Below are 16,837 nucleotides of genomic sequence, written 5' to 3' on the forward strand. Positions count from 1 at the left end.
ATTTGCATCTACATTCAGTAAGTGTCAAATTTTTAAAATTAAGTTGCCTTATTAATGATGATTGAATGTGACAAGATATGTGTTAACGAGCGATATGTTGTTTATGCAATATATTGCAAGAAAATTTAAAAAGGCACAAGATGACTGATATGATAGCTTTTGTTGATCTTGGCATGATAGGCGCTGTCAATTGTGGTTCCGCTGCTGAAAGGTCACGTGCCCTTTCTTTTAGATTCAAAACTTCTAAGAAAGGGCAATTTTGTCTATTGCCATATAACTATGCGTGAGTTTTTCTATTTTTATTTATTTTGACTTGTAACGTATCAATGTGCACTGTATACATCTATGGATTATATGTTTACGGTGTGTTCATGATTTTACTAGGAACCATTGGGTTTTGATTGTTGTCAATCCAGAAACACAAGTAGTGTACCATTGGGACCCTTTAAAGTGGCGAATTGCAAGTGCCGAATGGATGGAAGTGGTTGACAAGTGAGTGATGCATAATCACTTTGTTTATTCAGCATTAACTTTTACAATTTGACAACTGATTTCTAATGTCTATATTTATTATATTGTTGAAGTGCCATTAAACTTTACAAGGAAAAGGGGAAGAAGATGTTGAAGAAAAAAATAGTTCGGGAGAATCTCGTGGTATTTATTTTCGTAGCATCGATGTTGTCATTTTTATTATTTATACGAGGGTAAATATAATAATTTAAATCTATTCTTCAGGGAGTTCCAGTCCAGAATGGAAGTAAGGACTGTGGAATTTATGTGATGCTCTTTATGTAGGAAATATGCGAAGATAAGGAACTTGAAATTTGCTCGAAGGTAATATTGATAACTGCTTTTATGGCGCACTTGTTTTTCTTTTGTTCTTTATCAGTGAAATCTTACGTTCACTTGAATTGATTCTTTTTCAGTGGCTCCATAGGGGAAACCACATCTTCAGCGATGATAATGTTAATGAACTGAAGAGTGCTTGGGCAAGGTTCTTCCGGAAGCACCATACCTGTTAGGTGCTTAAATTTAGTGTTTTTGTGAAAATAGTTGAACAGTGGGAAAATATGGTGGTATATTTTGGGGGATAAATTATTTATTTAAGTTCTGTTTTGGGAACCAGTTCAGGGGAATATGATCTAGATGACTTTAGTTTTTGTTGGTGTATGGTGGATGAATATTTTGGTTTTATTGGAGGTTGATGGATGGATAGTTTGATGGGTAATATTTTTTATGAACTGGACCGTTGTGCCATTTAATACGTTGATGTTGGTTATCGTTTGATGTATTTATCTTGGTCATGGTTTATAATTCTTGTATGGTATACTTTTAATTTAGTAGTTTATCAAAAGATGTGTGATCTTTTGTTAGTTGTTATACATTGTATCACACAACAGTTTCATTGCTATTATACCATCAAACCATTGTAAAAACAAACTTCACACAACTCTTTTAACAGCAAAACCGTATACTAATATGCATTTCACACAATAGGTAGAAAGATGAAACCATTGGCCAAATAAATACACACAACAGTTGACCATTTATAACCATTGTCCCAGATTAGTCCTACAACGAAACTTTGCAAACCATTATAGAAATTGTTGTATGTCTTGTCTTCACACATTGCATTCCCCTCAAAGACCCATTGTGATAGAGTAATCAGGACAACACACATGGTTTTAAAAGATGTTGACTAACTAGATGTTTAACAATAGGTAGCAGTACATGAGTGTTGTTTGATCTAACCTTTTACAACCATTGTAAAAGAACTTAAAGTTGTCTTAGTGGAAGACACACAACAATGTCCGTAGTTTTAAAATGTTATGGTAAGGGAGATTATGTATTGATAACTACCTCAAAAACACTTGACTAATTAGATTTTACATAATGGTCACTAATTCTATCATGTTGTTGTATTCACCCTCTTACAACCCTTTTTAAAGACAGTCATGTTGTCTTAGTGGACGACACACAACATTTTCTGTAGTTTGAAACTATTGTGGTGCATGAGATTATGTATTAATAATCACCCAACAAACACTTGACTACTAACATAAATTACAACAGTCATTAGTGAATAAAATGTTGTTGCATCCAATGTTCTTACAACACTTTTAAAGAGGCTGATGTTGTCTTAGTGGAAACAGACAATGATTGTGTACCGTTGTTTGATACCCGCAAGAGACGGCATCTTAATACTCAAAGGTATTTGAGGGTCTCGGACAATGGGCATAAACCGTTGTTACACCCTATTTTCCTTGTAGTGCTTAAAAATGAGATTATGAGAATAGTATCAATATTCCTAAAGGTCCCTAGTCGAGTATTATTATTAAGGGACAACAATAATGCATTAAGACTAGTGTGTTTGTTGACTGATCATCACATCTCATTGATCATAGGTATAGTGATACTGAAGTAAAACACACAGGCAGATGTAAATGTACATGGTGCTGAACAGACCCGATGTGAGATTCTACATGTCTGTTATGTCATAAGTAATTCTCACAGTGATAATGATGTAATGGTCCTTAGACCTGAAGTATTAGTAAATTAGAATATCAATATTTATCTAATTAATTAAGTCATACTTAATTAATATTATAAATAATTTGAATTACTTTAATATAATTTAAATCCAATTTAAATTAAATCATTCAAGTATTCTTTGTGTGTGACCCTATAGGTTATTATTACGTTGGCAACGAATTTTAAATCTAATTTAAAATCATAAACAATGAGCGACATCTAGTAATACATCATTGCTATCCAAGTAATAATAATTGAATCGGTGATCGATTAAACCTTTCATGATTAATGTAGAATGTAATATAATCTCTTTAACCAAATATTATAGATTAAACTAGAGGAAAGTAATGTGTCATCCTCATCAATGTTTAATCCAGGTTTTCTTGATCAATGAGTAGATTATCATATCAAATTAACATTTGAGAGTGGCCACGCAGTTCATAGTCTAGCTCACACAAGAGGCCAATAATATCACTCCTAAAATAGGAGGGTTAAATCCTATCTAGATCATTCATATTTCTCATACAATTCATAATATACCCAATATCCACTTTTATCATTACCTGGTCAAGGATAACTTTTAATGGAATCAATGTATATTAATTCTCATATAGAAATATAATGACCATTATGAAATTTATTTGTTGAATAATTAAGTGTGACTTAATTATTATACAAATAGAAATTTCGAATTAATAATAACTCCTAATTAGTTAAGAGTCATAATTCTTTTTCTACTCTCTATATAATATCTCTTGGTGGCTAGTTTTACATGCAAGACTTTTACTAAAACCCTAGCCACCAAGGGAGAAGATGGAGAGAGCAAGAAGAAACGAGTATGTGATAGTACACATTCAATCCTTGCGTTCAAGCATTCGTGTGGATACCGATAGAGCGTAGATCGCGTGAGTGCGATGGTGGTGATTGAACAACCTTTGGATCTCCATTAGTCAACCAATTTGTAAAGCTTCTTAAGGTAAACAATCTGATCTACGAATTAAATATCGATTTTTCGCATGGATCCTACGATAGATTTCAAAAATTCTGATTTTTCACGTTTTTAATTACTGTTTCTGTTGCCTTTATGTGCTCGAAACCCAACAATGGCATCAGAGCTACTTGCGAAAAGTGTTTAATTCATTTAAGTGTTTACTGGTTTTACGATGATAGCATGTATAAAATATTACATGACTGTTATGTATGCGATTTTGTATGTTTTGCATGTGGTTATGTTATTATATACGTATGTATGTAAATGTTTTGAATATAGGATATTCATGAGAGTTATATAATCATATGATGATTATATAATCTGTATAAATACTGATATATACATGTTTTGTGCTTGTTCTTATTATAAGAATCGTATTGATACGATTCTGAATCGGATGCAGCGGATTTGCTGAAATCTGGGTCTTGTGTCCGATTTTGGCAAACGAATACGCTATTTCATATGCAATCGAGCGTCTGAACAAAACAGATAGCGAAAGCTATCATCGACGGATCTGTAAGGCTTTTGACATCGTTAGACCCTGAAATCTGTGATTTAATGTTATCAGATTTACTTTCAAATTTTCTGATTTTTTCCATATTTGGTTTTTATGATTAGATCATGATGGGTATGCTATGTTAAGATTAGATTATGTGTTTTAACATGTTATTATGTGTTAATTGAGCATGGTGGATGGTTATGGCTTATGTCTTTAGGTTAATGGTTTTGGTTTTTAAATACGGCTTGCATGTCGTTCGATCTTGTAATTATTAAATCTTGAATGTAACTCGAGTTCTTCTTGTAAGTTCATTAGATTAGTTTTTATATTTCATTCTTGTAATTTACATGAAGACATAAAGATTTGAAGATCAAGGGTAATCTCACATGGAGGCCATCCAAGGAAGCAATACAAGAAAGAAGACATATCATAGTTAGCTTGTATTTATTTTTCACCTTAGATTGACCTAGATCTTTGTCATTAGCTTGATGAAGATCACATAGGATAAAGCCATAACCAACCACATTTATTTATTGCACTTTACATATATATGCGCATATGATGAATGTATGTGTAGAGTAGTTTATAAAGATGCATGCTTAATTAGATTAAGGATGTATATATTAGATACAACACTCATGCCATGCTTGCTAAATAAGATAAAATCTGTAATGACTCAAGATTTTAAAATAAACAAACAATTATGAGATTCTCGTGTTTCTGAAACACGAAATGAAATACAAATTTTCTTTATTCTTGACATGGGGTGATTTTGTCAAAAGCGAGTTCTTTGAACTTGTAAGGTTGTGGGTTTTAAGTGAGACCGTTGTGACTCCCTCACTACCTGGAAATTAAACCATTGACGAATATTTATTTGAAGTATTTTAAAGGAAAAATTGGGAATCTCTTTATGATGGGATCATGATCATTTTAAAATTAGCAAAACCCTAAAGTTAATATTAAGTTGATAGGATGCCTTCTAATAAGTCTAATGCATTAACCCTAGATCGATAAGGAGTGGGTTCGCCAAAGCGAAGTACTCCCATCTATCGTGGGAGATGTGTTGAAGTATATTGATACTTTTGACTATTGGGTTTGAATTAACTAAGTTACCACAATAGGATTGTGAACTTAGAGGCATAGAGTTTGGAGAGATTTATTAGATAAATATGAACAAATGTTGTTCCACCAAGCTATCCAAGAGTTATATAGTTGATATAATTGATAAATGTTGTCTACCTAAATAATCATGTTTTAGGAGAATAGCCAAAGCTGACCTAACGCATGGTAAAATATGGATCTTAGATCACTAGAAAGAATATAGAAGATATTTTTTCCGAATTAATAGTTAGGGCTATTGATTTGATAAAAATAGTGGGAGATATATATTGTGTATATATATGAATAATCACTTGAACATAATTTAATGATCATCTGTAGACTAAGTCATTTTATGCACTTTAATATTCTAGATATCAAATGACAAATAACACAAATAACTTTTCTATGTAATAGTCTTTGAGAAGGACAAGGTGATATGAAATGATTTCCTCAATTGACATGGGAACTTGAGGATTGTCCTCAGGTTCAAGGATGTCACTCAAACCCCTACCTTATTTCTTCTAGCTGAGAATGAAACATGTGTTGAACAAAATTCTTACCAGAATTAAATTGATTATGCAACTGATGTTTCATGTCTCATGCTTGTAATTATGAGTGCTGAGCTTTAGAAGCATCAAGAGCATAATGATGCTTATAATATGATTGAGCACCTTCAAAGGATGTTTGAAGGATAGGCTCATCAGAAAGATTTGACAATAATAAGGCACCATAATTTTGCATTAATGGGAGAATGATATTCGATTGAACAACATGTTCTAAAGATGATAGGTATATGTACCTTGATATTTTGGGTTTCAAGAATAGTCTAGAAACTCATCTTGATTTGATCAAACAATCTTTGAACAATTTCTATTATTAGTTTGTTAGGAACGAAAGGAATGAGATAGAGAGAACACTCACTGAGTTGTTAAGCATATTTAGAACTGCTGAAAATAACACGGTAAAGGCATGAATTATGTCCATATTGATGATGTACACATGGAATGCAAATGGGAATGGAAAGTGGACAGGGAAGGTGAAGATTTCATCTTATTCGGTGCTAAACCAAAGTCCAATCCCAAAGGGCTTTTGAAGCTTGATAGTGGTGTTGCTAAAAAAGGATGATTGTCATTTCTATGGAAATAACTGGATGATTGGAAGTCAAATTGTCGAGCTTGTTTGGAATATCTCAAGAAGAAGACCAACAATGGTCAAGCTTCAGGTATTGGGTTAGAATTAGAGCAAAAGTTGTTGCTCTAGTTGAAGGAACTCGATACCTAATTTTTCCCATATAGGCGAGATTGAGAACTTGATAAATTGTTAATACGTGTCTGCCTTTAGGGGATACATTAAATCAATTTCTTGTCAGGACATGAAAGGTTTTCATTTTAATTAAATAAACAATAGTTGTTTATTCTATTTTAATGATAAAGCCTATAATGTTGCACAATTAATTAACAATTTATATGTTCTAAGATGACTCAAATCAAACATTACCTCTACCATTGTCGTTAAGCCATATTAATGAGAAATGCATTTCTGAGTTACATATAGATGATTACTTTGATAAGTTTGATTTTGAATCATAAGGGAGATGCGAACTTTGTCTCATTGGCAAAATGACTAAAGCTTCTTTTACCTGATCAGGTGAAAGAGCCACCGAACGATTATGACTTATACATAATGATGTATGTGGTCGAATGCGTATGATGGCAAGGGGTGGCTTATACTACTTCATAACATTTACTGATGATTTTAGTAGATATGGATATGTGGTTCTTATGAAGAACAAATTCGATTCTTTTGAAATGTCAAAGAATATAAGGCCAAAGTAGAAAAGCAAACAAGGGAAAAAGTATAAAAGTTTTACGATCAGATCGTGGAGGAGAATACTTAAACCTCATTTTCAAGAGTTTCTTGAAGGAGTGTGATAGTGTATCATAACTTACTCCTTCTGGAACACCTCAATGGAATAGAGATTCTGAGAGGAGAAATCGTACCTTGTTGGACATAATGCGATCGATGATGAGTCAAGCGGATCTTCCATTCAGTTTCTGGGGTTATGCTCTAGAAACGGCTGCATATACACTTAACCAAGTTCCGACTAAAGTGGTTCCAAATACTCCGTATGAGATATATAGTGATAACTGTAATCGCATGTCATTTATGAAAATTTGGGGACGTGAAGCGTTTGTTATAATGACTCGTGTATTTCTGAATTATTTAAATATATAATTGTGAAAGTATTAAATAAATAAAATATGTGTATAGCTTCTATCAGCTCGGTGTTATTTTAGTATTATATATGTGTGATTTATGGTGCATCGGGTTGTTCGCGTAATTAATTATGAAATTGTATTGAATTATTTTCACTTTTAAAAGTGGATATTTCTAACATTTTAAGACTATTTTCGTGATTTTCTGAATTTGTTTTAAGTGCAGCTCGGTTCGTTAATTGTGAAATTCGGGTACGAGTTGCGTTTCAAACATGCTTTAAAAATTATGAAAAAATTATTCTATTAGTTTCGGGGTTTTTAGAAAATTTTAAAACTGTTTTCGTAATTTTATAAATTTGTTTATGCGCAACTTGGTTCGATAAAATATAGAATGCGGGACAAAAATCAGATTTTTTGATCAGGGGAAGACACGTGTGGAGCAGCTGGGTCTTCAGATTAAGATGTGTCTCAATAATTTTAGTATCTGGTCACCTGGCATGCTGAGAAAAAAAATCATAATTTATACATAAACAAATTATTTTTATTCTTAACCATAATCTTCCAAAAATCCCTAATCCCTCTTTTGAAACATCTCTTTCGATTAATCCTCATCCTCACAATTCTTTTTCTCCATTTCATTACAATCTCTCGGCTTTCCTTCCTGTTTCCGCCGCGGTTCCCGGCGTTCTTGCTCTTTTTCCGGTCATCTGGTGGTTGGTTCGAGTGCGTGCTTCAATTGTTAATTCTGTTGGTTATATATACATATATATATATATCTGTGTATATATCTGTGTCAGGCTGTGTCATCTGTGTGTGCGTTTATCTCCGCCTCTGTGGTGCTTTTCCAGCCGTGCCCTTTTGTTCCGGTTATGTCCTGTGTTTAGCAGCGCGTATGCGCGTGATGATGCCCTGGATTTTATTTTATTGCTGGACTGAATCTCTTTTATTAATTTTTGCAGAAAATGAATATATAAAATTTCTGAATATTTGTGATATAAATAAATTATTCGGCTATGAATAATTTATATTAATCGATGAAGTTCCGTTGGATGTCCGATTTAGACGGAAACCCGTGAATTTTACCTCCTTCGACGATGAGCCTCGGCGAGCCGACGGTGGACTGTGATGTTTATTCTGAATCCTAATATTTTAAAATAAATTAATTAATTCGTAAAAAAATTATCTTTAAAACGAGAATTTGATTTTTATATTAAAGTCGAGTACGTAATTTAGTCGATGAATTGTGATTGGATTGATTGTTGGGATTCATGGTTGCATAATTATTGCGATTGTTGTGTTTGGAATTTGACGTCGATTGATGATTCGACGGGTAGTCCGATAAACAAAGGAGACGCTGCCCGATTTTCGGGAAATCAACTATGGAAATACGGGAGCGTATCCGGTAATTATCAGGACGTCGAGTGAATATATATATACTTATACTTTATACGAACTTGATTGTATGTTGTGGTAAATGTTCTGTCCAAAACTCAGTAACCCTAATTTCGTAAAATGACGAGTCTACGTATTTTCTGAAAACGAACACTGAACCAATTTCGAGAACATGAACCCTAATTGTTGTTGTGTTATTATAATATGAATGATTACGAGTCAAAATATGCTATCAATGGGTAGGATTGGTATCGAGGATATATCAAGCATAACTGAGTGTCTAACATAGAGTATTTCGCCCCTGTAGGTTCTAGTCGGGAAACTGAAAGTGGACGTTGGACTAAAAATGACCTAGTAGTCAGTCGACGAGCTCAGTAGAGTTTTAACAGAAAAACCTGAGTGTCGAAGTCGAATCTAATGTGATCTAGTGGTTGGACGTTAAAGCCTAAGTGGCAGAGTCGGCTCAAAGTTGATCAGTAATAGTTGTAAAGCCATGTAAGGCAAGTACTTCTAAACCTTTTTCGAAATATAATACAAATATTTTTAAATTATCTCATGGCATACTGTTAAATATTCAAAATAACTTTGTTTTATACTATAAGTACTTTGAATCATTTAGCCTTGGACCTGAGCCACATCATTTAATCTTTGAGCCTTAGGCCTTATTCTTTGTAAACCATTCTTTGTTGATTTCCAGATACTAAACCACACAAATATGATAATACCCTCCAAATATATAACTACCAAACACTGGAACAGAATTGTTTGAACATCCAGAAACTTTTATACTCAACCATACCTTGTGACATCAAAGAACTGAACCTTGTAAAACCATTGTTCATCTAATACCCGATTCTCCTACCGGCTGAATACCATTTCTTATACAGACTTCGCTACCCCCTTGTGATACTCATGAAATGCATCATGCCTTTATACAAATGTTTCATCACTGTTGATTATGATCTTATTTTATTGAATTACATTATTTATCATATTGAATTGCTTTAGAATTGGATAATTTTCTTTATGTGGACCAGATTCGTGGTTAAACCAGATTCGTGGTCGAATTAGGCCAATGTGTGCCTTGGATCCAGTTTATAGAGCAGAGTTGTGTGCCTTTCTCGGGGTTAGTGCGTGACTGATTAGCAGCCTAACCTTGGTTTTAAAACTTAAAATATTATAATAAATGTTTAATAAGAAACTTGATTCCTCTGAATCATCCCGTTTGATCATTTATTGACCTCAGTTATTGTTATTGTGACTTGGTGATCTAGTTAGCTCACTCTTGCGAATCTTTTTATGTATTCTATAGTTAAGAAGGATACGGTTAATAGCGAAGTTTCCTAGTTCAATGCACGAGCTAGGACTCCAGATTGAGTTGGATCGAGCTAGTAGGAGCTTATTGCGATAGTGAGATAGTAAGAATGTAAGAATAATTCCATTATCAGTTGTAAGTTAAATTAGTTGGGATTTAGTACGTTGTAATAAAATTTAAGGATGTGGCTTGTTTTCATACTATAACCTGTTGCGATCCGTGGTTATATAAAGCAAGGTCATTGCAAATAATATTTCTTATACAGGTTTATATATTGTGTATGTGTTGTGGACCCCAACCTTCTGACCCGGGTTTAGAGGGCGCCACAGGTTGGTATCAGAGCTACAGGTTATAAGTCACTGAAACAAGCCTAGATTGTCGGGATTGGGTAGAGGGTTAGGATTAGGAATAGGAGATAGAAAAATAAGACGTCGTAAGGTTGAGTGCGGCTGTATAATAGGTTTTCGGTACGATTCGTGTTGTGATTCGAGATTCTTAGCCTGCGAGGTGATTTCCAGACAACGGAAATGGCAGATCCTGATTTCCCTATATCATCTGATCGTTTGGAGCTTTCCGTTCGAGTATCGTCATCTTCTCTCAGATTTGATTCCTACCTTGTTCCTCCATCAGTATTAATGGTACTACCTTCTGTTACAATAGTTGCACCTCTTCAAGTTATTCTACGCTAGTCTACCACCTCTTGATATGCGACTACCCATTTAAGAACCTCCATCTGTTTATCCTTGTTTTACTAAACATTCAGCAGTGAGTGTATCTTTTCAGTTTACTTTATACCCTGTTCTATACCCCAGTTTAAAACTCGTCCTATGAAGCAACAGTACCTACGAGGGTGGATTCGAAAGCTCCAGTAAATGGTGAGTACCTGAGATATAAATAAAGGTGAGAAGAAGTTTAGGAAGAAGATTGAAGTGTTTCGGAGGATAGTTGTTACCAGGTTAAAAGAAGCCATTAGTGACTAGGCCACCCATGACTAGCTTGTGGGATGGATTAGATAAGTTTTTAAAGAGAGTTAGAGAAGTTTATGGATTTGGAGCTTCTTGAAGTAAAATAATAATGTTACGATGATGTGATATATTTATAGTAACAATGTGATGTGACATCAGCTGACTTGTTAACCATTGGATAGTCTGTTCTACTTAACGATTATATAGCTGATGACGGGAGTATTACCAGTATGGAAGCTTGATGTAAAGCTACGAATAAGATAGCATGCAATGACAACTGAAGTTTTCGTCGATTAAGGAGGGCAAATGGACCCGATAAAGGAGAGAAGGTAGATTGAAATGAACGGGTCTTTATGTGACTGTTTCTTTAATTTGGTACCTTGTTATAGGTAGGAAGGACAACAACCAACTCATATAGTAAGGACAACCAGATTTTGTGATTTTAAAAATTTTAAACAAGTTTTCGAAAAAAAGATTTTCCCTTATAAAAATTTCTAAAAGCCTTTTTGAATAAAATAAGTTTTAAACATTGGTTGTCAAGTTACTACTTAAGTTTCTTGTTTGTTAAAAGACCCGGATTACCGGGACGGATACTTATTTTAGACTTAGTATTGTTCATTCAGAGAATAAAGTGATCCGCGACCATGAATAATTTGATTATATCTAACAGAAAGGAACAAACATTGTTTGATAAGATTAACAACAGAATCAGCGTACGGAGCAACTACTCATCCAATTACTAGGACTATCAGAGTTCAAAGAATTCATTGATTTAACAGAAGCTTGGGCATGACTGAAGAAGTTTGGGAAGATTTCCAGACTTTTCAAAAAGAAGAATACTATTAACAAAAGGATCGTTATGTTGAATGATTCGTGGTTATTCTAAATTAAAAAGAGGAAACTCGAGGTTATCTGGTAAGAATGCCATTATGATCGAATTGTTAAAACATTATACGTGTAGGTGCGATGTTACAGACGCAAGACGTGACAAGTAAGAATCTTCCATAATGCTTAATTTGTGAAGGCATTTCAACGTACATTCTAAAGTTGTTATATGACACAATTGGGATATGATTGGACAAGTTCGAGAGATGAATACAAATGAAATGTGGATGGTGACTAATGGTATCATTCTTGTCCTCCATACTACAGCGTGTATTCCTTTTTAATTCCTAAAAATGTATGAACTTTTTTTTAATAAATTCTTTCTGATGATATCAAAAAGGAGGATGTTGCATTCCTTTCAAATTTAATTGTTCCCCTCAAGTTTTGCTCTCTGAGTGGGATAAAAAGTGTTATGGTGAGACGCTTTGTCGGGATGATGAAGAGTCGGGTGGGACGCCACCTAATCATGTGTTGTATGCCATATGGTACGAAAGACTGGCCATCTTAAGTACCAATGTGGTTGTCTCATTCATATTCAAATCATTACTTCTTCTTTCTTTTTAACTATAAATTTGCTAAATTGTGAATCCTTCTAGTTGTTTCGTATGGACCAAGCGGACAAAGTTCCAGCTACCTCTCATGCATGGAAAGGAAACAAGGGCATATGGCGAGGATTGCAAATCACTAGCCCCAGTCATGGATGCACTAAGAGTCAAGGGAATCTACTCCAATAAGAAATACGTATCCAAGAATGAGTGTTTACGAGTTGTCTGTAAAATATGTTATTCATAATACGAATGCGGTGATGTGAATGATTATTGTGGATACCTTACGGATTAAAGTATTAAAAGATGTGAGAGAAACTTAACTATTTATCTCTCAAGGTTTTGTTGATAGGATGAATTACCCTGTCAAATTGATAAGATTATGATTAAAGGACTAGCAAGTCAAGAACGTGGAATTGTTAAATAAGTAAGTACCAATGGCGGAATTGAGATTTCTGGCAATAAGTGTAAAGAATTGATATCATTTGAGATAAGAGGATTTGACATTATTCTAAGGAATGGAGTAACTATTTAAGCGTGATGCCCAGACAAACCGTCGTGATGAAAAGATAGTCCTGAAAACGTCAAATGAGAATATGATGAAGTTTAGAGGATGAAGGAAGGTAAAGAATTATTAACAACGATTTAAGCTAAAAAGTTACGGTAATCAAGATATGAGCACTATGGTGATTATGAATAAAGGTCAGGAGCCAACAAAATTTGAAGATTTTATAGTAATTAATGAGTTTCAAGTTATGTATCCAGGCGAGTTACCAATATTTCCTTTAGATAGAGAAATTAGGTTCGTAATTGACTTAGCACCTGAAATGAAGCCAGTGTCCAAAGTCCGCACAAAATAACGCCGGTTAAAATGAAGGAGGCAGCCAGGAAAGTGCAAGACATGTTAGAAGAAGGAGCGATTAGACCTAATGTACCCTATATGGTGTACCAGTATTGTTTGTAATAATAAAGATAGAAGTATGAGCTTATGCGTCGATTAGCGAATGTTCAATAACTTTACTATCAAGAGAAAGTATATGTTACCTCAAACTAATAATTTGTTTGATCAAATGAAAGAAGCAGAGTATTTTCTAAGATTGATTTAAGATTTGGATATTATCAATGGAAGATTTAACCTATGGACATATCGAGATAATTTTCAGAACTAGGAGCTGTTGTTATAAAATTTTAGTATTGTCCTTTGGATACCAATATACCAGCAATATTTGAACTTGATGGACATAATCTTTAAGGAATATCTGGATAAGCTGTAGTTGTGCTACTTAAAGTTAAAGGAGGACCATGCAAAGTATTTAATGATAGCTGGGAAGTTGAAGAAGAAAGAAGGTGTATGAAAAGTTTACAAGGTGAAAGTTTTGATGGTAGGAAGTATAATTCTTAGTATAAATAGTCAGTGATGAGGAGACAAAAGGGGATCCAACAGATATTAAAGTTAATATGAATAAGGAAAGGCCAAAAGCACCAACAAAAGTAAGAAGTTTTATTATTGACCGGTTATTATCGGAAATTTATTCAAGATTTCTTGAAATTTGCAATACCTTTGACGAAGCTAACCTGGAAAGCAAGAAGTTTATATGAAATGGAGAAAGGTGTAAAATCTATACGGACCATAAGAGTTTGAAGTATGTTCACAAGGAAAAGCAAATGTAGAGGCAAGCGATAAGCAAAAAGGGAGAACGAACATAGAAACTGTACCAGCAGAATCATCTAGGGAATTTTAAAAGTTGGAATTGGAAAGTCAGAGTTTATAATCCAAAAGGAGCAAGGATGGATAGCATGACCTTCCAGTCGAAGTTGTTAAGGGAAAGATAAATAGATGTCAAGAGAAGATAATGGATCACGATGTTAGCAGTTAGTAAGAGGAAATTTATGCGCCAGGAGAACGATCACGATATCTCCAGGTTTTCTTCTAGCACTTGGATGCTACAAGTAGAAGGATTAAGGAAATGAGATCCCATAGGTAATTCACAATATAAAGTATTTAATTTATTAAAGAAATGCCAAGATATACGGAAATTTAAAGAAAAATAGTGATAACTAGGTATAAGAAGGAAATTTCAAGATGGATTAGGAAGTGTTGGACATGTCAACGAATTAAGGTGAAGTATCAAAGGCCTAATGGACAAGGCAGACCAAGGAGTGGTTTTATCAGAAGTGAATCATAAAGTGTAACAATGATGTTGTTGGAGAAGAGAAATGAAATTATGAGATTGGGTACAGATTATCAGGAGTTTAACAAAACAACGAATAAGCATAAGTGACCCCTATAAAGAATTTATTACTTACGAGACCTAATTCAAAAAGTATGTTATATCTCGGGAATTAACTTAAGATCCGACCTGAGAACATATCAGAGATTACGATTAAAATGAATTATGAGCATTGCAAGCTCTGGTGATATTATGTGAAATAACAAGTGTATCAGTTGACTATAAGGAATTAAGGAATATGGTGTATAAGGAGTACTCAGATACACGAACTGTATTTATTGATAACATCCTCAGCTATTCAAAGAATAAGAAAGTCTGTGTGGGATGTCCAAGAATTTTCCTCCAAGGATTAGAAGGAAAATAACTATACGTTGAGTTGTCCAGTATGAAATTTTACCCGAGGTTAATAAAAGATTCTGATTAATCCGTTAACAACTACCTAAACAAAGCCGTAGGGTAACAGATGCCTTGTGCAGAAAGAAAGGATTGGATGTAATTAAGACTATTGAGGAGTTAATAAACGAATTGGAAAGAGTGGAATATGAAGATCAAATACCTAAAGGTGATAATTAGTGAATATATGAGATTACCTTCCAGCCTTAACTGATCGAAACAAATAGGAGATGTTTAAGTGTTTGGATACCAAGTTGAAAATAAGTACCGCCTACCATCCTTATGCGAAGGGACAAAGTAAGGAAGTGATTCAGGAAAAAATAAGATATGTTGAGAAGTTTAGTTTTAAGGAAAACTGGGATGATCATTTATCATTGATGTTAGCTTTAGAATGCCATTTTACCCATCCTTATATGGACGCAAATGTAGGTCCTCACTTTATTGAGATAAAGTGGGAGAAAGGAAGTTGTCAAATTCTACGTTAATTCAGCACACCAAGGGTGTCGTGATATTGATTGAAGCAGTTTGGGATAGACATAACAAGAAGGAGGATTTGTATCTAGAGAGTGTATGAGTATAGAAATAGGACTAGTAGTGTTAGTAAAAGTTATACCTTGAAAGAGGTTGGATAGGTCTGAGTAGAGGGGACAAGTTGAGTCCTAAATTTAGTGAACCATTCGAGGTATTGATAAATATAAATAAAGTTATTCATGAGTTGATGTTATCATCACAACAATATGTACATATAATGTGTTTTTCCTGTCAATGCTAAAGCGATAAGTATATAATTCGAATAAAGTGATTGATTAGGAGCCAATAGGCTCTTGTCCAAGTTGTTTTTCATATAGTGATCGATCCAAATTCTTGATCGTCAAAGGCGGGTCCTTGGAAATGAGTGTATATCTATAGTAAGTACATTTGAAATCCTGGTGTTATGGATAAAAAACTAAGGTTATTATTTGCTGTATTTATTACTAAGATTCGGGAGCTCAAGGCCTTTAATGGCTGCTCTCGTGTTTCGTAGCTTAATTCTGCCTTTACGAGATGCCTATGTATCTCTGTGAATTAGAGAATCAAGCCAAAAAATGTAGTTCTGATCTGTGGGGCAAGACCCCTTATATAGATGTTGAGAGTCCTTAAATTTGACTTGGTATAGGAGACTTGGTGGGCAAGTCTCTTAATTAGAATGGACTTTGGAGTCCTAGATAGTAGGAAACTGATTCCTTATCCTTTTAGGTCCCCTTGAGGCCAATCTACAAGGATTTATATCCCCACTAGGACTTATCTTAATAGTTGTTTCCTCCTTTATTTATTAATTACGAAATTAATAAATAATTAGGGCTTTTGGGCCTTCTTTGTTCCATCAGGCCTGATCTGGTCCATCAGGCCTGATCAATGTGTTGACCTTCTTGGTCTGAATGTCATAATTCTTCTTATTGGGCCTAGCAGCCTACACCTTGCAATATTTAATTATACAACCTGGATTTATTTATCCGTATCATTTGCCCCCCAACTTTTGGGAAACATTGATTAGGTTTCGCAGAAGTTAAGTCTATTCATTCCCTTACAGGGTTTCGTTTTTGCGTAAAGTGTGGAGCGACCTACACATTTACAATGACTTTTCCTTTAATTCAGGAATTATCTTAATTTCCAGGAATTTTTCCCTAATTTTCTGGATTTTTCCCTTAATTTCTGGGTTTTTCCCTAATTTTCTGGGATTTATCCTTAATTTTCTCGATTTTTCCCTACTTTTCTGGACTTTTCCCTTATTT

At 34.1% G+C, this 16,837-nt stretch overlaps 1 long non-coding RNA gene across 1 annotated transcript; it reads left to right on the forward strand.

Moving 5' to 3' along the window:
• The first annotated feature begins 401 nt into the window (after window positions 1-401).
• LOC141659649 (uncharacterized) lies at window positions 402-825 on the forward strand. Its single transcript, XR_012549847.1, has 3 exons — window positions 402-492; window positions 585-654; window positions 736-825. It is a non-coding gene; the product is annotated as an uncharacterized LOC141659649 (long non-coding RNA).
• The last annotated feature ends 16,012 nt before the right edge of the window (window positions 826-16,837 follow it).

Source organism: Apium graveolens, chromosome 5, assembly GCF_009905375.1.
Source record: "Apium graveolens cultivar Ventura chromosome 5, ASM990537v1, whole genome shotgun sequence".
NCBI lineage: Eukaryota > Viridiplantae > Streptophyta > Magnoliopsida > Apiales > Apiaceae > Apium > Apium graveolens.